Consider the following 25124-nt stretch of genomic DNA (forward strand, 5'->3'; position numbering starts at 1 on the left):
GCAACAACGTAGTGAGAACATCCTATTAGGAAAATAGATGCAAAACAATCAAAAGAGACACAAAATGACTAAAAATAGATGCAAAACAATCACAAAGACATGCAAAATGACCCAAGATAGATGCAAATTGAATACAAAATGACCAAAAAGAGATGCAAAACAACTACAAGAGGACACAAAATGACTAACAAAAAATATGCAAAACTATCTCAAAGAGACGCAAAATGACTAAAATTAGACTCTGTGAGACTCTTTGAGTTTAGGTTTACTTGTTCCTTTGTGACAGGGTGGGGGACTCTTACAATACGTGTCTGTGGCCATGGGCCTATTGTTTCATAATTTGTCCATGGAAACAAGGGCAGTGGTGTAAGAAGAGAGGAATACCAAACATGAATTTGCATTTGATGTGAGATAGTTGAGGTTTGAAAATAGTGCTTTCAAAGAGGCAAAACTTGAAAATCCGCCCTAAGGCTAAACACAGAAGACAATATTTCACTCAATGTTGGTGCCAGTAGAGACATATGTCCATTTTGTGAGTAGAACTGTTGCAGAAAAGGTTATATCTCTTTTTCTAAACTTTGGTTGCGTTCCTGTCTGCTGGGTCACGAGAAGACAGAGTCTGACAATGTCAAATGTCATGGTAAATGTCAGGGTAGTTGGCCACCAAGATGGCAGTGTGAAAGTGTTCATATCTCCGTCGACAGAGGGTACATGATGTTCAATTTTTTTTCTATTTACACAAGAGCGTAAACAGCACAGGCGGAGTGTCTCCAAATTATGTCAAGCAGAGCAAATAAGGCGAAATATTGTTTGGCTTTATGTATTCTAACACCAGCAGAGGTTGTTTTGGCATTAACAAACTCACTAACATCAAATTAAAACTAAAAGCTGTTTGTCATCTTCAGCGTTAGGATGTTGTTGCTCTATTTTAGTAAAAGCAGACAGCCGAGGAGCCTTGTGGCGACAGACATGCTTCAGGAACATGGTCTGCTAGCTTGACATTAAGGGAGCCTGCGAATGAGAAATGATTTAATCATTAACATTCATGAGCGGGAACATGGGTGGCTTCCAGCACGCTGCGCTGCTGCCTAAAACAAAACAAAACACAGCCAGCACAATACTGATATTGCATCTGTAAAGTGATTAATTTAGAGACAGTGAGAACATCATCAGAAATCTGAACAGAACTTGGCGAAGAGAGCCAGTCCTCTGTGAATGTCAAGAACACTGATATGTGGTAAAGAAAAGCACAAAAACATTATAAAGTGTTTGTCTCTAAAGGGAACGCATGTAGACTCTTGTGGCTGTTTTTTTAAGTTCTACAACTTGTTGGTGCAGTGTGATAATTGCTCATTTATTTTATAATATTTCTTGACTTGCCTCCCTGTATCAACCACAAAGAGGCAATGTGTGAGGATCAATTTGTTACTTAACAGTTTAATGACACCCTGGCTTGCTCCCGTATAAGCATGCTGCCTAAAAAAGACTGTTTTGTGTTATTCTCACAACACTTGAAGCCGCTGAAGATGGGATTTGTTGGCTGTTGAGTGCCATTTGGCAGATTTAAAAGCCTCGGCAACATGACAAGGGATTATTTTCTTAGGTCTGCACACTCCAGAGAGTGGGGCCTCCATGCTCAATATATTTTTTGAAATGAGAAGACACTGAGCTGTTTAAATACAAAAAGAACTAAAGTAGTTAGGTGCCTAGTCTCAAGCAAGTATGAATCCATCCATCTATTATTGGTAACCACTTATCCTATTCAGGGTTGCTGGGGCTGACATTGGCTGAGAGGCGGGGTACACCCTGGACAGGTCACCAGACTATCATAGGGCTCACATAACAGACAACAATTCACGCTTAAAATTAAAATAGGTCGGGCACATAAACAATTAACTTAAAGTGCCCATATAATGAAATAAATCACTTTTTCTGGGATTTGGGGTGTTATTTTGTATCTCTGGTGCTTCCACACACATGCAAACTTTGAAAAAAAATCCATCCATGCTGTTTTGAGTGAGATACGGTTTCTGAATGTGTGTCTGTCTGGGTGAGCTGTTCAAAATCTGCACGGCTTTCTACGTCACTAGCCGAAACGAGCTGGCTAACCGCAACCGTTAGCATGCTGCTACCTCGTTCTCAATAGCAAAGCACTGCTACAACACACACAAGTTCACCATAATCTACAAAAGAACTACTTACATGTGCGCCCTCGTTTAGAAGAAGTCTCCCGGCTAATCCTGCCTTGTAACTGACCGAAGTTGGAGAAAACAGCCTTTCTTTTACTGTCTATGGAGCTAGCTGACATGATCTATGATCTGAGCTACTGTGCATGTGTGAGTGCAATCAAAGATAGTACAGAAGAAAAGATGTCTCACTCTGTAGCTAAAACAGACCTGAACACAAGTTGAAAAGAGGAGCTGCAGCAGTGAGAGAGAGCTGTGCAGTACAACAAAAATATGGTGTTTTTTGAAAATTAAACCATGTATATGCGTAATACAATTATGAACCTGAAAATGAGCATAATATGGGAGCTTTAAACTTGCGATTAAACCTTCGTAAAGCTGCAGATTCAGTAAAAGTATACTGTGCATATGTGCATTCATCCATGAAGATACCACCCAAAAATGGCAAGAATCTTGCGAGTACATAAAAATCAACAAATAAGCAAATCTGTTTCAAGTGCTACATAGTCCAGCTCTTCATTGAGGCCTGGATTGGTAATGGCCCTTTAATTGAAGATCCACAATGTTTCTGTTTTTCTCTTTGTAGCATGTTTGTTTAGATTTTCTCCTCAAAGCAAAGCATTATGCCTTGGTATGTCTAGGTTATTATGACTTATTGATCAAATAGCTAAGTACAAGTCTAACCGCTCTTTTTCAATCTCATGATATGTCCTTTGCTCCAAAGAGCACCCGTTTTTTATACCTGCATTCTTGAAGTAGCACTTCTCAGCCAGTGTGCTGGCATTTGCTCTCATGGCCAGTGGTGGAATGTAACTAAGTACATTTACTAAAGTATTATACTTAAGTACAATTTTGACATACTTTCTTGAGTATTTCCACTATATATCAACTTATACTTGCACTCCACTACATTTCAGAAGGGAATATTGTACCTTTTACATATTTTACATATATTTACTTTTTTACATAAAACATGATATTCTTTTATAATATAATAGAGTGCCAAACTACTAATCTACCCAGTAGAACAGTATACAAATTATCTCCAATTGGCTCCACATTGATAACCTACAACACCAAAATGCTCTTACATGTATTCAATAGTGAAAAAAACTGAATAATATAATATTCTATAATGATAAAACAATGTGAGCCATTCTGCATGACTACTTTTACTTTAATTACTTTATAGATATATATTTTACACAGTAAATGAATCAACACACAAATTGACCAATTATGCTGCAAAAGAGAATGAAATACATTTAATAGCCTCCTGTTAAAGAAAAAAATGTCTTATTTGCAGTTAACCTGTTAAAAAGACATCTTTCATTCCCCTCATGGAGCAGGTCTGATTTAATCACGGATTACCTAATGGCTCTTTGGTTTAATTAGGCCATTTAAAGGTTAACTGCCAGGTCTGCGCCCACATCCACAACAGTCAGATATCTGTCACCGTTGTGCTCCCTCTACACCAGTCCTATATGGAGAAACAGATATGGTGCCTTTTTTCCCCTGTACAGTATATTTTATATAAATAATGAGAGTTGACCCAGCATACATTCACTCCATGTGGCCTTGCACATCAATACGTACCACCGCATTTGTCACAGCAGGTCTATAGAGACTTATTTATGGCACACTCGCCATATCAAACACAGGACTCAATTAAATAATGTTTAGCTCATTTGTCTCGTTCATTTAATCATTCATTAACCACAAGATATTTCTAGCATGCAACTATGCTGCTTTGCATCTATGATGCAGGAAAAAGCAATATTTTATTCCCTGTGTAATGTTTTTATATCATTCTTTGAATATGATGGCTTTCGTCTCTTTCATGTTTTTCTCTTTTCTTTTTCTTTCTGCATTCTGTAAACACGAGAATAGCTCCATGGCGTTTAATGAAGATTGCATGTTCTGCTGTTGGTGCATGTGGGCTTTATAGTCTTTTGCTTGCTGTTTGTTGCTATGCTCCTTTATACTGTGTATTTTAAACAGTATAATAAAGCTTTTTAAACATTGGAACAGGGACACAATTTAAAAGATCTTTTCCTTAAAACACCCTGTTTCCCCAATGGTTAATGTGCATAACACATAAATGCAAGTGTCCTGTCTCTCTCTACACTGTTGACTGCAAAGTGGCCAAAGAATTTAAGAAATCTGGCTTCTTGGCTAACTCATTTACAGTTTTTCACTGTAAATTATTGTTCCACTCTGTAAAAAAAACAACAACTCACGAATGAATTCATTAGGTGACAATCTTTCCCTCTCTTTATCTCCGTTTCACACTAGAGTGCACACCACACACACACACACACACACACACACACATACACACACACACACTCTTGCCACGGATGTACTCGCGGTAAGCGGTGACTGATCACGCTGAGAGCGCCTCACTGGGATGTTCGGAACAATTACCTCTGCCTCACTGCCACTCAGGACCCCTCAGGTGAAGTCATTATCTAAACCAGAGGCTGCTCACTACAGTCACAATGAATTCACATTAACAGTTGAGCTTGGGCCACCAGGGCCATCTGGATGCATGGATCCAATTATACTCATTACTGGACAAGGCAAGGTCCTCAAAATTGGGACTTTTTTAAAATTAATTCCCCCCCCGGAAACTATAAAGCAAAACGGCACTTTTGGGATCTTTGAAGTAATCAGCCAATTCAAAGGAGTAATTTGCTTCTTTTACTACCTCTTAAAACTGTGAGGGGGGTCTAGGTGTCAAAATCCAACTTTCAGATAAGCAGCGAAGAGAAGACTATTTTCTCTTGCAATAAGAACCTATATCTTGTATCCCTCTGGTTCTGACCCCAACCACTTACTTTATTCAACAGCATGGTCATTCATTTTTCTCATGGTCACTTACTGGATAGAAGCACAGGAGATTTGGCATTCTTTCTCTCTCTCACCGTTTGCTGTTATCTATTTCTCGCAGCATGAAGACTAGCCTGAAACAATGAATCCTAGAAAGGCTGTGGCATTTGAACGGGTGGTCTGATTTTTTTAAGGTAAAAGTACTGCCTTTCCAGTAACTCCAGAATCTGTTTTCTTGTTTGTTTACTTCATATGGAATACATGCATAGCTTGCATCTATTGTAAATCACCTCTAAGAATGTAGCAAAGGGTCTGCAGCTATCTGCATGCTGTCAGCTCTCGTTTTTTTTTTTTTTGGAGCATTTTAGGCCTTTAATTCCACAGGACAGATGAAGACATGAAAGAAGGGGAATGACATGCAGCAAAGGGCCACAGGTCAGAGTTGAACCCGTGGCCGCTGCGTCGAGGAGTAAACCTCTTTATATGTGCGCCTGCTCTACCAACTGAGCTAACCTGGCCACCCTGTAGGGCTGTTTAAACATTTAAACAAATCAATATCAATTTAAGTGTGCTCTTTATTTAGAATATTGTACCGCCTTACCTTGCCTACACAGCCCTTTCCGACAGGGAACTGAACCATTTGGATCCATTTATGCTCTCTTCGAATCCACCGGCCTTCTTTGACAAAAACATTACCTTGCAAAACATGGGAGTTGCTGCCTCGATCAGTTAGTTTGTTTGTGTTATTGTGTGACTTGTGTTTTAAAAGGGTTAGAAACTAACAAATCTAACAAAGAAACCAACAGATCGAGGCAGCGGTAGACCAGCAACTCACATGTTCGTTTTTATCAAATGAGTCTAGTGGCTTTGAAGAGAGCAATATAACGGCTTCAGTTCCCCGTTGGCAAGGCGTGAGGTAAAGCATTAAAGATTTTCCAAATATAGTCTACACTCTAACAGTTTTTTTAGGTGTCTAAAATACATTTAGCTGCTGCCTCCGTCCATAGCAGTACATTGCTTAGCTTCTGTATCGGTACTCCTGTCTGTTTCTCCAAACTGGGGGCGTGCCGACCTTCATCCACTATAGCTTATACACTGACTATGGATAGGTACCTCATACAACCACACTTCAAAAGAAAACCATCCCCTTGATAGACTGCAGACTTATGGCAACCCGTTTTTTCAAACTGCAAAGTGTGCAAACACGGCTGTTTTTTCAGAGACTCTTGCTAGCAATATATAGATTAATTAGTAGTATGTAGATCTGGTGAATGTTTAAACAGGCAGTGTCCTTCTTTTGGACCTGGAATAAACTTTAATAACCATTTTTTTTGAGGGACATTGAATACCAAATGTAAAACGTCTCATGATTAGAAGGATATACATTTTCACAGGCACTAAATGTGGAGAAGTAATAGTCATTTTTGTACATTTTATGTAATATCTTTGTGCTGTGTGTCTCAATAGCATGTTTTATTTGATGGGAAACCAGCTTTTTTAAATTCCATATACTTTTGTGATTTTTGTATGCTTGCATATTCAGATCAAGAGGAGGAGGACATACTTAAGGACATAATTAATGCTTTAGGAATTATTGCAGCCTTGCTTTGCCTTTATTCGTCTCGGACTGATTTCCCCTTTTACTGTACGTTCAGTTAGAAACAGCAAGTCTGACCTTATGGACACTGTAATCATGATAATGTGCCATCAGCAGTCATATCTCTCTGATTAAAGTCACTGCAGCGTGGATGGTATCAGCGATGCTCAGCTGAAGTTAGCGGTGACTGTTCAAGTGTTTTTTACTTAACCTGACTGTCAAAACAATTAACTTTGTTTTCATTGCAGCTTCCTGAGTTTTGAAAAGAATAAGAATGACATCCTCATCATGATATTTACCGTCAGAAGTGAGAAAGAGAGAATTTAAATAATTAATAAATAAAACCATACATGCTGTTCCCTCCTACATCTAGACAGCAGTGTGTGCTTTGCATCTAATGTATTCTCTTTCAAATGGACTAATCAATAACATGCTTTCACTCCTACCAGGAGATGGGAATGAAATGAGTTGCTGTATAATTCATGGAATTAAATTTTTTCTCTCTTCTTCACATTAATGATTACATTTTCACATCGCCTTCCGCTACGTTTTCACCCTCTCCAAATATTACTCCTGAGGAAACGAGCCACATTTGAATACTGTGCAACATGAATTATTAATTTATAGTCTATAGTAAAAGGTGCACAGGCATATATTGCAAGTATCTCCCTCTATTGCTATTGTCTTCTTTGTCGAAGTGACACATACTTTTATATATATATATATATATATATATTTTTTTCATGGTATGGGGTAAAGTATCGCGGCTGATCAATTCCTCTCCTCTGTCCAGAGATTACCTCAGTGCAGACATCCACAATAATTCAGTGGTTTTAGTCTTTGATTGAGCTGTTGTCATGGTGATCTGGATGTTCAATAGATACCGGGATGGACCGGAGAGACTCTCCTCATATCCACAGAGCTATAATTAAACACAATCTCAAACCACATCTCTCTCAGTGGCGCGGTTGAGAATATTGAAGGGATGTGGAGAGTGCGTGTCAGTGTGATCCTCTGGAGAATAAACCAATGGCATGCTAAGATGAATGGCGTGATAACCTCACATCAGCCAAAACAGGCATAAATTGTTCCCCCTCTTTTTTTAAGGAGAGTTAAATGATTTAAATACCCTTTTTATATTGATGTCTCATACATTTTGTGGAATACATTTATTAAAAATAATGCTCTGAGCTGGCAAATTTAAATAACACTGGATAGAAGAAGCATGACACAATAATGTCATGAGTTTTCTTTCCAGTTATGATGTAAGTCCCATTGCAGACATTCCAGAAGATAAACAACTAGATCAGATAATCCCCAAAAGAGAGAGAGAGAGAGCGAGAGAGAGAAGAGAATTGACCATAACTTGTTAATTTGTTCGACCGTGTGCCTCGAGACAGGAACATATAAGCCCCGATAAAGTCACAAGCACTCATCGACTTAATTAAAATCCTGAGTTACATTTGACAGAAATCAACAGCGCAGACACCCAAACAAACACGGCTGGAGAGCTACTTGCACTTCATTGTCTATCTACACTGACAGCCCCTGACGAACACTGTGACCCATTCTTAACTTCGCCCACGCACAAAATAGAACCTGAATGAAGCTTCCTTTGAAGGACTCTTCTTCTTCTTCTTCTTCTTTATTTTCCTAAGGTTTTTAAAGGAGATATGGAGGCACAACATTAGCTGGGTGGTTATTAATAAAAGGCAAGGCTAAGATGCCCCATGGCAGTTACATAAGGCTATGTTACGTAACACCTGTTGTGTACAGAACCTGCTGTGATGGACACACATGATGTGAAGATCACCTTTTCACTCAAAAAAATTCCATGTTTCCCAGTCTGGAGCATGGCTTGGTAATGATTTAACCAATTAATAAACTGAACAAAGTATCATAAATTGGTTGATTTAATTTGCATTTAAATCAGGAATTTAAATATACAATGTAAAAAGATGCAGCTGAAAATAGTCACCAACAAAAACATTGTTAATTCCAGTTTGAGTAACTTTTACTAAAAACTAAAGTGCCAATCTGTTTTAAGGAATGATTGGGCCATTTTAACAATAACACTATATAATAATTTTACCTTTTTAAAGATTAACATCTTCAGTGGACTCAGTGCTGAGTGCCACAGACACGGTAGGGACGTTAGAGTCTTGGATTGTTTTGGTCCATTAATGAGATTTGTTGACAACAATGTGACTGTCGCTACACACCCTCCCCCGTCGGTCTAGGCGAACACTCCCTAACTATAAAAGAAGAGATAAGAGTTTTAAGCTTACTCTTAAATGTGGGGACGGTGTCTGCCTCCCAAACCCAGACTGGGAGCTGGTTCAACATGAGAGGAGCCTGATAGCTGAAGACTCTGGCTCCTATTCTACTTTTGGAGACTCTAGGAACTACAAGTAACTCTACATTCTTGGAGCACAGTGCTCTAGTGGGGCAATAGGGTACTACAGGTATGAGCTATTTAAAGCGCCCATATTATACTCATTTTCAGGTTCATAATTGTATTTTAAGGTTGTACCAGAATAGGTTTACATGGTTTAATTTTCAAAAAACACCATATTTTAGTTGTACTGCACAGCTCTCTCTCACTGCTGTAGATCCTCTTTTCGTTTTAGCTACAGAGTGAGACCTCTTTTCTTCTTCTTCTTCTGTACTATCTTTGATTGCACTCGCACATGCTCAGTAGCTCAGATGTAGATCATGTCAGCTAGCTAGCTCCATAGAAGTAAAGTTTCTCCAACTTCAGTCAGTTACAAGGCAGGATTAGCTGGGAGACTTCTAAATGAGGGCGCACATGTAAGTAGTTCTTTTGTAGATTATGGTGAACTTGTGTGTGTTGTAGCAGTGCTTTGCTATTGAGAACGAGGTACCATGCTAGTGTTAGCATTAGCGTTAGCATGCTAATGCTAACGCTACGAGCTAACGGTTGCGGTTAGCCAGCTCATTTCGGATTGTGAAGTCACAGTCCGAGCCGATTTTGAACAGCTCACCAGGAGACTGAAGGCAGGACACATTCAGAAACCGTATCTCACTCAAAACAGCATGGATGGATTTTTTTCAAAGTTTGTATGTGTGTGGAAGCACCAGAGACACAAAAGAACACCCCAAATACCAGAAAAAGTGTTTTTTTCATAATATGGGCACTTTAAGATATGATGGTGCCTGACCATTAAGAGCTTTTTTTTAATTATTATTATTTTTGGGCTTTTCCGCCTTTAATTTTTGACAGGACAGCTAGGTGAGAAAGGCGAGAGAGAAGGGGAAGACATGCAGGAAATCGTCACAGGTCGGATTCGAACCCTGAACCCCTGAGCCGCCTTCTGCGTTAGAAGGGGATGTATCCTTCTGATGTTATGCAGCATGTAGCTACACTATCGGGTAGTTGCAGCAATGTTGGTCGTGAAGGAGAGTTGGTCGTCGGGGACAGACAGGGTGCGATCTACGGGGGAGCTAGGGGGAGCTCGGCTCCCCTTAATAAGACATGGGCTCCCCTGAAAACGTGATTTGTGAAATTTTGGGGGGTCTCTAAAAATATTGACAATGTGTCATTTTGATGTGCAATTTCAGTTTTGTGTAATGTGATCATCGTGGATTATTATGTGTAAAACTGCAAAAATATTCATGCATGTCGGCGATTTGAACCTAATTCACTTCAAAAAAGAAAACTATACAGGCTATTCTTGTTATGAGCATCAAGGCGTGGCGGCGCTGCGGTGCAAATTCAACTCATGTTTACTACATGTTAACTCAAAGATTTGCAGAAAAAATATAAACGTTGGAGGCCATTAATCGGCGCGCAAAATCCTTGAAATCCATTCTGCAGTAAGCATATGGCAAAAAGAAAACAAGGCAGTTTAATTAATTTTGGTTTTACTAAGAAATTGTGTAGCGATGACGTTAATAGCACGACTAATTCACCTGTTGCAAACCTCCCACCGGGGTGACAACGCAAGAAGCTGAAGAAATAATGTCCTCTCTGGCTGAAGATGATCCTAACCCTCTTGCTCCTCTCTCTCCCGTTAAATTGGAACAGGCAGCAGTGGAACAGCAGCTTGGGGTGCGTCGCTAAGGTCTAATTGAACGGAGGAATTATGGTAGGCTATTCTTCGGTAGCCTGAGTAACTTTAACCGTTGTTCATGTAAAATCTCAAAAACTGCCTGATGCTTTGTTTATAGACTATTTGTGGCTGGTTGTTTGCTATTTGACCTATCTACTCCTGTCAATAAAGTATGAAGGGTAAAATTTAAATCATGTGCATACACTAGCTGTTATGTATCTTTGTAAGTCATTGTAAGTCGCAAGCGCACGACCCCCCCGCCCCCCGCGTGGAAAAAAAAGTGGGCTCCCCCGAAGGCCACGGTATAGTTCGAACACTGGGGACAGACACCGTTGTTATGGAACTATGAGTGGGTAACTGCTCAAAAGGAAGCGCAGAATGGTGTGTCGGACTGCAGCTCTGCTTCCTGGTCTCATCTCTGTGTTGTCATGGTTAAGGAACGCTTATAAACTCGGTCAGATTTCTAGATATCAGAGCGGCCTCTCCTGATCAGACCTAGCCTCGTGAGACCATCCTGATCTCGCGAGCTCCAGTTTTCCACTCGCAGATCAGTCTGGCATCTTGAGATAGAGAAAATTTTGAGCCGTTCACTAAACGACCGACCAATCAGCATTGGTTTTAAGGATGGTTTAGGTGTGACGCAACGAGAAGTGACTGTTAAGTCTAAACAACAGGGCAGCTTCCACTGATGAGATGAGCGTAGCTATCGCGCAAGTTTTATCCAAATTAGAAAGTATTCCTTCATTGAAAGAAGAGCAAAAAACGGCACTGGAGGCTTTTCTCGGAGTCAAAAAGATGTTTTTGCTCTTCTCCCGACTGGTTTCGGCAAGAGTTTGATCTGATTGGTTGATTTGGCCCATCTATCACCAAGATAGGTGGTGATAGACAGATGGTTTATCCAATCAGCTAACCAGTATTTTTGCCCCTTCCCAAAAGTTCTCCAACGGAAAGTTCCCAGATGGATATGCCGAGCAAATGCGAAGCAATCCATCTGGTGGAGTCAGGTTAGATCAGACCAGTTTTACCCCAGATTAATGCCACCTATATGAGTAATTTTTGGTTAAGTTTAGTCAACTATAGAACTCAAGGACATAGGTTTGGTTTCAGAAGTTGGTTTCAACAACAGCAAGAGGAAAACCATTTAAATTATTTGAGAAAATAACACATCTTACTAAAATTGGTTGTTAAGCTGTCCTTATGCTGTCTTGTATTTGCTCCCTCACTTCAAAGGTCACTGTTAGCTATATTCTTATTCTTTATGGTGTTCAGTTGTGCTATCGTTATAGGAACAAATTATCTGTAAATTAAAATATTGAGATGCAGAACATCTCTTCTGTGGATTATAGTACTATAGTATAATTAGGGCTGCTCCCTCTTAGTCGATTAGTCGACTAAACGGTCGTTTTGGTCTTAGTCAACTTAGATTTCTTTAGTCGATTAGTCATGTTTTATGCTTTTTTATGCTGAATGACTTATTTCCAAGAAAAGTACGAGCACATCTCTGGTAAACACAAGAATTAAAGTGGTGCTTTTGCATGACTCTTTGCGGAGAAACTCAGATTTACAGATCTGTCGATTAAATCGACTAATCGATTAGTCGATACAATTGAATGAGTGCTAGTCGACTAAGAATTTCTTCAATCGAGCACAGCCCTAAGTATAATACTTAAAGAAAATCAACATAAGAAAATAAAAATCAAATACTTAAAAAGTCGCCAGCCTCCAAATATACTGTATTTACATCACTTGAGTTGATTCTCTCTTGCCTCAAACGAACAGCAAGTCTGTGAAACAACCCTAAAAATTGCACACTTGATGACACCCTGTCTTGCCTCTGGCTCTGGCCTCCTGCAGGCAGACAATCATCCCATCTGGCTGTCTGCACTCTCTGTATGGGTGAGCCGCAGAGATAGCGTGCCTATAGGGAGAAGCAGCTCATCAGCACATCACCTGGGACAAAAGGCCAAAGCTGGAGAAAGGGATAACACTGTTGTGTAATCACAGCTAACAGAGACACGCTTGAGTCTTGGTCTGTGTCCTTTTTATCGGACTGGATTATCAGAACCGGGGGTAATGGGTTTGGGAAATGGACAGGGCAGGGATGCGAAAACCAGCGATCTGGGTTGTCAAGTTCTTCTTTATTTCACTTTCAGGCTTTAAGGGAGCAGAGGTTTGAGAGGGGGACAGACAGAAATAGCAGCGATAGAAAGGAAAACTACCAAAGCTGCGAGAGAAACAAGATCTTCATGGATGGGTTTTTTTTTATTATCTTGTTAGATAACTGTCCAATTGTTAATGCTGTTTTGAAAGGAATTTAAAATGATTCCTACTTCAGGACCGAATCCAATTCACCAATAATCCTATTTATATATTTTGGCAGATTCTGCAGTCCTCACAGGTGTGAGCTATGACAAACTTTATCCAAGCAAAACAGCATCTTCTATCATCAGTTTGATCAACAAATCCATCAAGCAGATGAATCTGTTAAACTTGGCCAGCATTTCAACCATCATCGAACTTGTTGGATCAGAAAAGTCGACTTTAAACAGTCATTGATCTGCGCCTCACACAGTTATGTATGAACATGTGTCATTCACTCTTTTTCTATCGTGTTTTTTTTTCAAAGCTTCAACTATAACATTGACATTCAAATTCTAAATAAACATGCAAATGGGGCACAGCCTATTCTGTCTATTCATTCTGTTTAAACACAATGTTTCTGCACAGTTACAGATAAAGATCAGGCTTCAACAATATTATTATTATAGTTTTATACTTTTGTTTTAAGAATTAGATTCCAGTGGTGGCTGCATAGGATTGTCAACGACTAGTTGTTGTAAAGTCAAAGAAAATCTTTTTCAGATTTATTTTATTTCCATTTCTGTGGTGGTGTAATATTGCTATAAGCCTCAGGGCGGGATTATTATTTCATCATTGTATTATGCCCATATTGGATCCAATATGACCAATATATATTTATGTTGATGAAACTGACGCGTTATAGTCATTAAAGAAAGTTGATTTAATTAAAAAAGACTTACTCATTTAATCCGATGATTCACTTTTTTAAATTTCTTTTTTTTTAGGGTGATAACCTCATTAAATATGACAACAGACGTTTAAAGCTTAATTCGAAAACCTCAATAGAAACTTTGAAAATAAAGAAATTACATTCCTGTACAGCCCTAGTGTAAAGCAATGCTCTGTCCCAAAAAAAGGGGAATATAAAGTAAAACCAGGGTTTTTCTGTGATATGTAATATCTCACTTGAAAAAGTACAAAAGAACGGTACATTAAGATTAATGACCACCTCCATTGTTGATTGCAAATGGTAGGCTATGAAATTTCTGTCAGTCTGGCCCACGATCTTTCAAGTGTAAGAGTTCCCTTTTGCTTCTGCAGCTAACTGGTTATCAATGTGAACAGTGACTTTACTCGACCTGACACGTGAGCAAAAAGTCCATCTGTAGGATAAATACCCACTTTACTACACTTTCTGGCACTTTGAAATCAAATGCATTCACTTCAAATACACAGGTCAAATTTAGGGTCATAGTTTCTAACAAACATGAAGAGAAGCCATTTGTAGATCTGTGCTTGTTTGATAATGGCTCCTCAAAGGCTCCTGTGGAGAGGATGAGCACTTGAGAGATTTTTCTGTTTCAGTAGTAACACGTGGGTGAAGAGAGGCTTCACAGACGGAATGCGTGCATCCCGGGAGACTTTCAGATATTGCTCCCTTGAAACTGAATAAACCACTATAAACGCTGCACACGGTAGTGGATGAAGCAATGTAATAATAATAATAATAATAATACATTTATAGAGCACTTTTCATACAAGATGTAACTCAAAGTGCCTTTTAATAAAAAATAATAATGCAACACATTAACAAACAATTTTATTTGTTATTATTATTGTTAAAATTTTATTTAACCAAACATTTCAAAATCTCTTTTTTCAAGAAAGCCCTGGCCAAGATAGCAGCAATACAGCATACACGCAAACACTAAAAACACTTAGAACAAACATACAGTAACAACTCACAATACAATGTTTCAAACAACATACACACATTTTCTATAATAGAAATAATTAAAAAAAATCCAGTAAGAATGACATTAATTTAAAGCCTTTGTTCCGGCTGACTATATTTACTGAATTGAACCTCCTTGTTCAACTCAACATGGCAATAAATCAGTTATATTTCTACGTCCAACAAACTCATTTGTATGATTCTGGGATGATGGGATTTATTTATTTTTTTGCCAGTAAAGTAAAATGAAAAATAAATCTTGGGAAGTAAAAGGTTTGTTTTGATATAAGCTTTCAGATCCTACTGTCTGTCTGGTGTTTGGTTTAAGGAAATGTCGGACCCAAAAATGCAACAGGCAAAGGGAATGACGGAGACAACAGGGCAGGGGTGGTGAGTTTGAGGATTTAATAAATAAAATAAAAACAAAAAAAGATTCCTGAAGAAAGCAGGCAAAAGAACCAAAAGTCCAGGCATCAAAATAAAACAGGACACAGAGACAAAGGGGGTAGACACACACACACACACACACACACACACAATGATCTGACAACAGACAAACACAACACAGAGACAAAATACACAAGGTAACGAGGGCGAAACAAGGGACAGGTGACACGAGGGCTCAGGAACGGGTGGAACACATCAGGGCGGGGCAGACAATCACAAAGGCGGGAAAACACAAGGCAGGAAGTAAAACAAGACATGACATGGGAGAGACAGACTACAAAATAAAACAGGAAACCGAAGCATAAAACATACACAAGGATGACAACGGTGAAACGCAACAGAGAACACAAGAGACAGTAAACAACAAGGAAACAGCGAATAAATTAACACAATAAAACAGGAAAAACTATAACAGAAAACCACAAGCATGACAGTCTGGGTCTGAAAACAGCTGTGACTCTGCGACATTGACAGAATGCTTTATTTGAATTTCCCTCAATTCAGTTAAGTGCTCCAAAAACCTCTGAAGCATTTTTGTGTGGGATTGCCAAAGTGCTGGATTCAAAATGGCCTTTTATCCGCCACCAGTGGGGGTAATGCTAGTAGTTATACACACTGCTACACACAGTGTCATAAAATGGGAAGAAAAGTCATTTGAAGCGTGGCCTGCTGCATGTGTGAGAGATCATGGCTTCCATGTCAGATAGGTATGCAGAGCTATCAATTAAAAATCTCATTCCATTTTTATTATGGCCTAGGGCAGGGAACCACAGAGGATCAAGACATTTACTCTCTTCATTAACCATTCAAAATGACTATGTCTTCGCTTCTGATCTCCATGGTTGGACTTAGAAATAACCATCGGCATGGAAAAGTTATCTTATTGTAATGTACAGCACACACTATAGATAGAACTTTACTCTTCCTATACTCCAGGCTTTGAAAAAAATTCTCTTTACTCACTTAGACTCACAGAAGCCGCGCCATCTGGAAGAGGCAACGCAATACAATTAAAACATCTTCTCCTGTATCACTTTTCATTTCAAGCATGTTGTTATATTGACCCTGATTCATTTGATTAAACCTTCACATTACTCTGCCTCCACACACTGGTGGATTAGTACAAACGTGTACCTGTTGGCTGTCCTTTTTTTTTTTTTTCAAGATTATTTTTCAGGCTTTTCCACTTTTAATTTTTGATAGGACAGCTAGGTGAGGAAGGGGGAAGACATGCAGGAAATTGTCACAGGTTGGATTCGAACCCTGGACCTCTGCTTCGAGGCATAAACCTCTCAGTACATGTGCACCTGCTCTACCCACTAGGCCAACCCGGGCACGGCTGTCCTTTTCTCCTGGATGCTTTGCTCTTTCTGATCCAGTCCAATGTGACTCTGGCTGCTGCTGCACTGGCAGGTTTAATAAGTAAAGAAATTGCTGTCTATATATTAAGGTCACAGTAGGCTTTGCTTGTAATCCTGTATAATGTGTGTACTGTACAGTATGTGTGCACGTGTTCTCTTATCCCTATACTGAATAAGGTGTCTTTGCCACATTTGTGTGGGCATGCTCGTTGTGTTAAGTCCCTTACATGCTGCCATGTTTGAGTAGCTTTCCCTGAATTGTTGTGGATGAATATTTCTCTTGTCAGTAGCTGGTGGTTGTTATTTTGACAGCATGGGTGCAACACACCTGCAGGTAGCCGATGTCACCTATGCATTTACTTGAATTGACAGGATTTAGCTTCTTCTTATTGCAAAATTATACATTTTGCACTGTTGCATGTGGTATATAGCTTTAGTTCTGGCAATTAGCAAAGTCGTGACTCCAGAGTTATTGCTCTGTGATTGCTTTGTTTTGTGTACACCTGCTGTCTGTTGGCTGTTGCTAATTAGGGTGAACCTGTAAAGGGAAACTGCAAGATTTAACATTCAATTCACTTTCAAGTTTCAGGGCTTTATTATTAAAAAACCTTCACACAATAAAAACCCAAACTCTCAGCATAGTGAATGTAAATACATTGTGAAAATGCATAAAGCATAAAGTGCTCAGTAAAATGCCACTTTGGTTCCAGCAATAAATATACAGTATACCTAAGTGCACACTACAAATGTTCCCAGGGTACAGAAAAAAAGGCATATAATAAATAAATACTTAAATTACGTTTCTAAAGTGCCTCAAATAAAATGCATTTTATATGCAGTTTAAGTACATTTAAATTATGGCAACATAAGTGATTACTTCAAAGGTCAAGAACTTGCAAGGGATACTGTTGGTGTTAAATAAGCGAGAGGTCCTGCACTCTGCATCCTTCCCTCTTGAGGGAAACATCTGTAAGAGGATGATTGCAGAGTGTAAATAGTCAGTAATCTCTGCATCTTCCCAACCACTCTGGTGGTGTGAGTGGAAGCAGTGGAAGATGCACTGAGTTCAATTCAGTGCAACACTATCTCATTTCTCATGACTTCTTAAAGCATGTGAAAAGGTCAGCACGCTTTTTTTTTTTAGCCTCAGCTGCTGCAGATAGTCTCAATAATCAATAGTCAAACCTTTCAACTGTCATTAACATTATAAACCACCAGTTAAAGTGATGGTTCGGAGTAATTTCACCCTAGGGTCCTTTGTACCACGATTGTGTGCCCCCCAGAAGCTTTTTGCAGCTGGGTCTAACATTGGACGAGTTAGCGTGATCAGCTGAATAGCTTAGTGCAGGCGCTAATGGATCCAGGCTTGTATCTCGTAAATGACCCCACTAATAATGCCCGAAATGATACCGAACTTCTACACTAGTACATATAGGTTATGCACTCATAAAACGATGGATTGGAAAGTTTGTAAGTACACCAGAAGTTTATGTAAATAACACTTGCCTGTTGGCTTCTCGTCTCTGCTGCAGCAGCAGCAGAGAGCAGCAGAGCAGCAGAGAGAAGCCAGCAGGCAAGTGTTACAAGCCTGGATCCATTAGCGCCTGCACTAAGCTATTCAGCTGATAACGCTAATTTCCATTTTCTTAAAAAGAGAAACCTCTTTGCTAATAAAATATGAGGCCTTTGCTGTGTGATGTAGCGCCACATTTATCATCTTCCCTGAAGCTGAAAATGCCTATTTTCATAAAAAAAATCGTATAATTTCTTCTGACATTAGCGGAGGCACTCTTTATTTTAGGCAAAGCAAATGCCTCTGCTATAAAACAGTGTGGATAATTCTGCCTTGTAATTTGAAATACAATTTCTCTAAATCGGAATATAGGAACAGGAGAGAAATTGTCAATACTCTCTATTGTATGACTGTTGATGACAAATGTAGCAATTTCCATCCTTATCTGTGTAAAATGTATCACCATCTCCCTGGTTTTATCAATGTCAAGCTGTAATTTCTTTAGACTGCAGCATTTCACCAACGTGGGTAATCTTACTCCTACATGCCGTTTGGTCTCCCACCAATGCTGCATGCTCATCTGCATATTCAAACATTGTGACAGCCTCAGAGTGATGTGGAAAGGTGAAAAGGTTCAACCATGGAGAGCTTCTCTGTTCCACCCGAGATAGAGTACAAACTGATGAGCACACATACAAACACCTTGGTGAGCTTCAACAGTAATTTGTGTATTTCTGTTCCTAGATATCCCAGTGCCACTCCCCCGTTCCACTCCTGTTAGTCTGTGCTTTGTTACTCCACATCTCCCCTAACCTTTAAATAGAGCTGCATTTGCTCCCCTCCCGGCTAGCTGGGAGGTTCTCCTGCTGCCTTAAAGGTTAATAGATTTGCCGCCCGCCTTGTGAAGCGAAGCGCACCAGGAAGTCATGGTCATGTCGCATGTGCATGAAATTTGTCCAATAAGGACGTAAAGTGAAATGCAGGATGGCATGTGTCTGATAGGAATGTGATTGTGCCCATCCCTCCGATTGACTTGTGAATGTATTTGAAAGATTGATGTAAACATTATGACAGCATTTACACAATGGTCTGCACACAGACCCACTTAATCTGCTAAATGTTATGCAAAATACTATTTGAGCGATTTGAACCCAAAAGCGCCATCCAGCTGCTTCAGTCTATTTTGTCTCTGTGCGCCATGTTTCACAAAGAATAAACTTCAAACTGTTTTGGTTTGTGGGCAAGGTTGGGTCGCCTCACTAGTTAGTAACCATGAAGGGACTCCTACTGTTCACCCATAAAGGCTGGAGAACACATGCCACGTAGAGAAGAAAGAAAAAGGATTGAGCTATTGGAAAGGCCAAGGCGAGACTCAATGGGGCAAATTGATTTCTCTCAGGGAGACAGCAGCGCGGATGATCATGCATCGTATGTTGTGTTACATAAGCATCTAGCCACAGCTAAAGGGAATGACGGAAGTAAACAGCACATAATTGCAAATACAAGCAATTCATAGTGACAGGGTCGGAGACATGGGGCCACTGGAAACCGGGGGGGATTCTGCGCTGGAAAGGCTCACCAGGAAATCCAGTTGTTCTGCGTGGTACGATTGTCTAACACTTGGGGCTTGTTAGCCGTGAGACGCAACATGACAGACAAAATCAATTCATATCCACAATACTGGTTGGTCAAAAGGTTTCAAACTGACAATATTTGGAGGTGACAGCTGTATTCATGGGTGATTTTGACATACATTTTCCTTTTAGGCAAACTGCTGACTTGTTTTATTTGATCAGATTGTATTTAGCAATAATGCATTATCAAACATCCCTTCCTGTTGTTGAAAACATGAATAAGTGAAGATGAACTGGAGGTGAGAAAAACAAAAGAGAACCTGAAAATGACTTTAATACATATTTGATGAAACCAACAGAAATGATGCACTGACTGGATTTTCATCATCATCATCAAACCATACCTTAGTACAACAGCACAGAAATGATAGTCTGACAGGTTGAGAGAAACAATCATTGCGATGATGAAAATTATGATGATGAATACTTGATTGAGGAGTGAAATAAAATGTTCACCATGTTCACCAATGGTGGAAACAAGTTCTTATATTCTCTGCTAACATGCAGATGTCTGCAGTTACTATAAGTACAACATGACCGGCATGTCACATTAGACTTGTTTTTCCAAAACTTAAACGACTGGTTTGGATTTTTTAAAGTGGGGTTGTCAGAGGTATATGTCCATAGTTAGTGTATTACCTACACAGTTAGTCAGTTAGACATTAAGGTGCTTGCAAATTAAAGCTTAGATCTTGCCCAAAAAATCAAGCAGGACCCTACCCGAGCCCGTGCACGTTGTGTCCGAGCCCGGCCCGGCCCGACACATCAACTGTAATTATGAGCCCGAGCCCAATTTAAACCCGAAAATTTTTTAATACGTGGGCCGTTATAACTGACGTTCTTAACTAAAATTCCGAGTTGCTTGAACTGCAGGAATCTGTTTAGAAGGGGTATGCTTGGAGAAGTAACAAAAGAGGACATTGAAGGCTGACTATCATCTTTCCTGCCATGGCAAGCCTGCTTCATGTGTCTGTTCATCGTCCCCGTTTTTTTTTTGCTGTCATAGGCGAGCAGCGCGCCGCACTTAATGCACTCGACAAAGCCAACACATATGTTGTCACTGCCCACGACTTGTTTAAAATGGTTCCGTACCTCCGACTTTCCTCCAAACTTGCTCAAAGTTAATTCTCCTGTTTTACTTTACTTATTCTTTACATCTTCAAGCTCCATGTTGCACTTAAGCTCCACAATACAGCACAGCAGGTGCTGCAAGTGGAGGAGACGCTGTGCATGATTATGGCATAGCTTTCTCCCCACCAATTAGGCTAATAAAGTAATGATTAAAAAAACACAAATGCTTGAACAGGGCCCGGCCTGGCCCGAGGATAGTGGCGGGAAATATCGGTCCAGTTCGGGCTCGGGAAGAGAATCTAAACTCTATTGCAAATATTATAAATGCCACAATGTTCCATTGTGTGCGAAGTTTCATGACACAAGAAGTGCTGGACATGAGTCCCACTTGTCAGTCCTATTTTTGCCATTTTCACCAAGCATATTACAACATTTTAAGCCCACATGCCTCTTGTGATCACAGTAGAGGACTTATTATCATATGAGGATCAAAGGTTCAAAGCTGTAGGTGAGCAGGAAAAGTTCAAAGAGTTGAAAGCACTCTGAATTTTATTAAAAACTGTATCACCAAATTGATACACTTTAGAGATTTGTTTTTTTTGTGTCACAAAGATTCATGTCACTGTTAGACCACTTGGCTGTGACAAAATTGGCAACGAAGACAGGGAGTGAAGCGCATCTCTAAAAGGCTTCTGTCTGCTCATAATCAAAATTGCTCACTGGCGAGACAGGTCCTCATTGTACCCGTGTGCAGTGTACTCTGCTTGATGCGTTTTCCTTTGGTCCTCGAAATTACTGTTTACCACCATATTTAACTTTTTCTGACTGGAAACCCTTAAAATGCATTATTACTGCTACATATGGTCCCTCTCATTACACATGTATTCATTTTCATGTCCAGCTGATAATTGAAATATATATACACACATAATAATAAGATCATTAGAGGTCAGTTTCTAAAAGCAAACCCTTTCTGAACATTATTGTGAATATGTCTGCTTATTATGATGAGGAAAACAGAACAGTAAACTGTTATTTCCTTGTCGTTATTTCTCTTCTCTTTATTTTGTGATTTGGTATTGAGATTTGTGTGTGTGTGTGTGTGTGTGTGTGTTTCTCTCTGGCTTATCTCTGACATTTTAAAACCATTTTGAGGATGAGTGCACCCCGGGATAAATTTGTTTTTACAAAGTTTAGCTTGAAAACAAAAAGCAGTTTCATCAGGTTTTAGAGCAACTGTTGGAGTGGGCTAATCATCTTAAAGATTTTTATTTTAAATGTCTTTTAAGTCAGAATGAGGTAACACCAATGTGATTGAGGCTATGGTCCACTGATTAAAGCCCTTGCATTATTATTATTATTATTATTATTTTTAACTTGTATTTATCCAGGTAAGTCGGTTGAGAACAAATTCTCATTTGCAACGACGACCTGTCACATTCACACAGTTACACATTCATACATGCATTTACAGGATTATGAGCTGGCTGTCCATTGCGACATTCCCGCTCGCTCTTCGACTGACTTGTGTGTGAAGCGGCGTACCATTTTTTCCAGTCTCTATGGCCGAACAAACTAAGAAAAGAGCGATGACTACGGACGATGAAACTTCAAAAACAAGTATAAGTGAGATCCAAAAACACGCCTGTAATTTCCGGTTATCGCCAGGGTAAAAGAGAAGGAAACTGAGATCTTTGAGATTATCAATTTTATGTTAATTAATGCCCTAGAGTTTAATTAGATTTTCCTTTTGTTTTATTGAACCAAAAATGTAAGAGAATTTCCTTTTGGACTCTAAATGTTTAGATATCAAAAGTCAAACCACCCTTTACAGTTAAACATGAGTTATGGTGGAAGAAGTGCTCAGATCCTTTACTTAGGTAAAAGTATCTATACAACAATGTAAAAATATTCCATTACAAGTAAAAGTCCTGCCTTCAAACTCCCACTTAAGTGAAAGTACCGAAATACTTAATTTAATCTTTATTTGACTGGGACAGTGCATATTAATAAACATTTCTGTAAATATGCCAGAATTAGCCAAAAGGCTAGTTTTCATCTGCAGTCCCCGGAGGCACTTGAGTTAATGTCCTTTTTTCGACATTTCAAGGCACTGTGCAAACTCCTTCTACATATTGAACCCAATCAGTAAGATCCAATGCACTTAGATACTTTTCACCGTTTTCACCACATTTGATAGTAGCACTTTATTTCAAAGACAAAAGGTGGCAGAGGGGCTGCATCCTCCCCTTTGTTGTCTCAAAATGAAATCACTGCCAACAGGTCTGAGCACAACGCCAACACAATTACTGGATGTCCGCTCACTTCCCCTTTTTGTCCTTCCCAGAATCCATCACAGCCTCCACCACCCAAACCTTTCATCGGACCTGAGAGCTCTGCATGTTGATGGACAAGCAGCCAGTTGTCAAGCTAATCAAGGTGTCTGTGAGGCGCGCTGCTCTCAGTGTGGTGCTGAAGGCGTGAGTGGAAATAATGAGCCGAGGTCCTGTCTTTGACCCATAGCTAATGCTGTACACTGCAATCCCCCTGCCCTTCTCCTTCACAAACATCAATGCCAGGGTTGTTGTTTCCCACAACAACCCGACTCTCACAATTTCTCCTCCATGTATAATTGCTAATGAAGTAACTTTGGAGATTACTAGTCGCCTGGGAAGCCCAGTAAGCCATTACATAATTGAGGTTAGGGGGTAATTGCAAGCACGCTAAAATATGAGAGTGTACATGCACGGCTTCGATAGAATCCCATTAACGGAAGCATAACTGTGTTGACATGTCTGAGACATTCTGTAGCTTAGGTGAGATTCAAAACTGTATTCATGTCCCACAGTTTGCTGCATGCACACACAAGCTAATTAATGCACGAGCGGTGCAGGGGAAGAAAAGGAAAAACCTGCAATTACAGTCAGTATAACAAACTACTGTAAGAGCAAGAGGGGGTTAACACTTTTGCAAGGCAAGGCACTGTATCCGTGTCACATTCTCGACTGAGACAGGCTGAGCCCCCTAAAGGTCTGATCCTAGAATTGCCCCTGCCCTGGTGTATCTGCTGTCTCAGTATTAACGCTGCTATAAAGGGAAAAGCCAAAGGGAACTTCAGCAGGAACTGACAGGCTGCCACCGAACTGAAGCAGGCAACCGGAGGCCAGACCTGTAAAGCATTACATTGTGAAAGTGTTGCTGCTGACCTCCGGTCTGTGTGTCTGATGCTACTGCTGCTACCAGCTGTTAATATTTAATGAAAGGATGAGATGAATCAGTGGCTCAACCTTCATCCATCATTCATGCATCACAATGTGCAATTATTTAAGAATGAGCAGCCAGGCAGTGCTACAGTTCTCTGGTTTATTGGCATTTCATGAAACCAATCACAATCGTCATGGGCAGCGCTAGGTCCCGTGTGGAGCCACAGTGCCGCTGCAAAATAGCCTCGGGAAGGAACTTGTTTGGGTGGAACATGTGTACCTCAAAGGTTGTTTTAGTCTAGCTAGCTGTCTGGATTTACCCTGCAGAGATCTGAGGAGCAGTTAACCATAGTTCTCAGAAATTGACCACAGTTTAAACTGCCAACACAAAGTAAGCGGAAGGTAACAGACATCCGCCCCAAATGAAAGACACCTGAACAATCCCAAAAGTGGAACGTCGTGGATATAGACTACCGGTCTGCTGATGCCAGCCTCCTGCAAATCTCCAGGACCAAGCGCTGAACCTGGGGTGACAGGGTGTTCTCAGTCGCTGCCACCTCCCTCCCTGTGGAACGCACTACCAAACCACATCAAAAATGCCCCCAAACTGTCATCATTCAAAAATGCCCTAAAAAACGCACCTCTTAAGACCTGTCTTTCCCAGCTTTTATTTTTTGTCGACTCTAATCTTTTAATTTTAATGTTTTGTCTTAAGCGCTATATAAGTCTGATGTATTATTATTATTATTATTATTATTATTATTATTATTATTATTAAATGTTATGGCAATCCATCCAAAAGTTTTAACTAAAACACACAAATGTCATCCTCATATTGGCGCTATAGTCAGGAGACCATGAGTTGGATTGATGCTCTCGGGTCAATTTTTTATTTTTTTTTATTTCCGATAGTAGTATTTCAGTGTGGATCAAAGTTGTGCAGTAAAAATGACTAATATCTTTTATATTTTATAAAAGTCCACACAGGCTGAAGACATCAGCAGGAATCATTCAGCATTTCTTTCACTTCTTTCATTTCTTTCTTTCTAACACAGCAGTCAGGTTTACTGGAACAGCAGCGAGCTGTCTAGACGGCAGCTGATCGTTCTGATGTAACCATGTTCTGTTGTGTGGATTTTAAGGTTTTTTTTTATCTTGTTTTTTTGCATAA

General features: G+C 39.8%; 1 long non-coding RNA gene across 1 annotated transcript in view; it reads left to right on the forward strand.

The window, feature by feature from the left end:
* The window catches only part of LOC120553625, a 64077-nt gene extending 39838 nt beyond the window's left edge, over positions 1-24239 (forward strand). The window contains exon 4 of the long non-coding RNA XR_005638193.1: positions 23098-24239. This is a non-coding gene — a long non-coding RNA (uncharacterized LOC120553625). The remainder of the gene's footprint in view (positions 1-23097) is intronic.
* The last annotated feature ends 885 nt before the right edge of the window (positions 24240-25124 follow it).

This window comes from Perca fluviatilis, chromosome 23, assembly GCF_010015445.1.
Source record: "Perca fluviatilis chromosome 23, GENO_Pfluv_1.0, whole genome shotgun sequence".
NCBI lineage: Eukaryota > Metazoa > Chordata > Actinopteri > Perciformes > Percidae > Perca > Perca fluviatilis.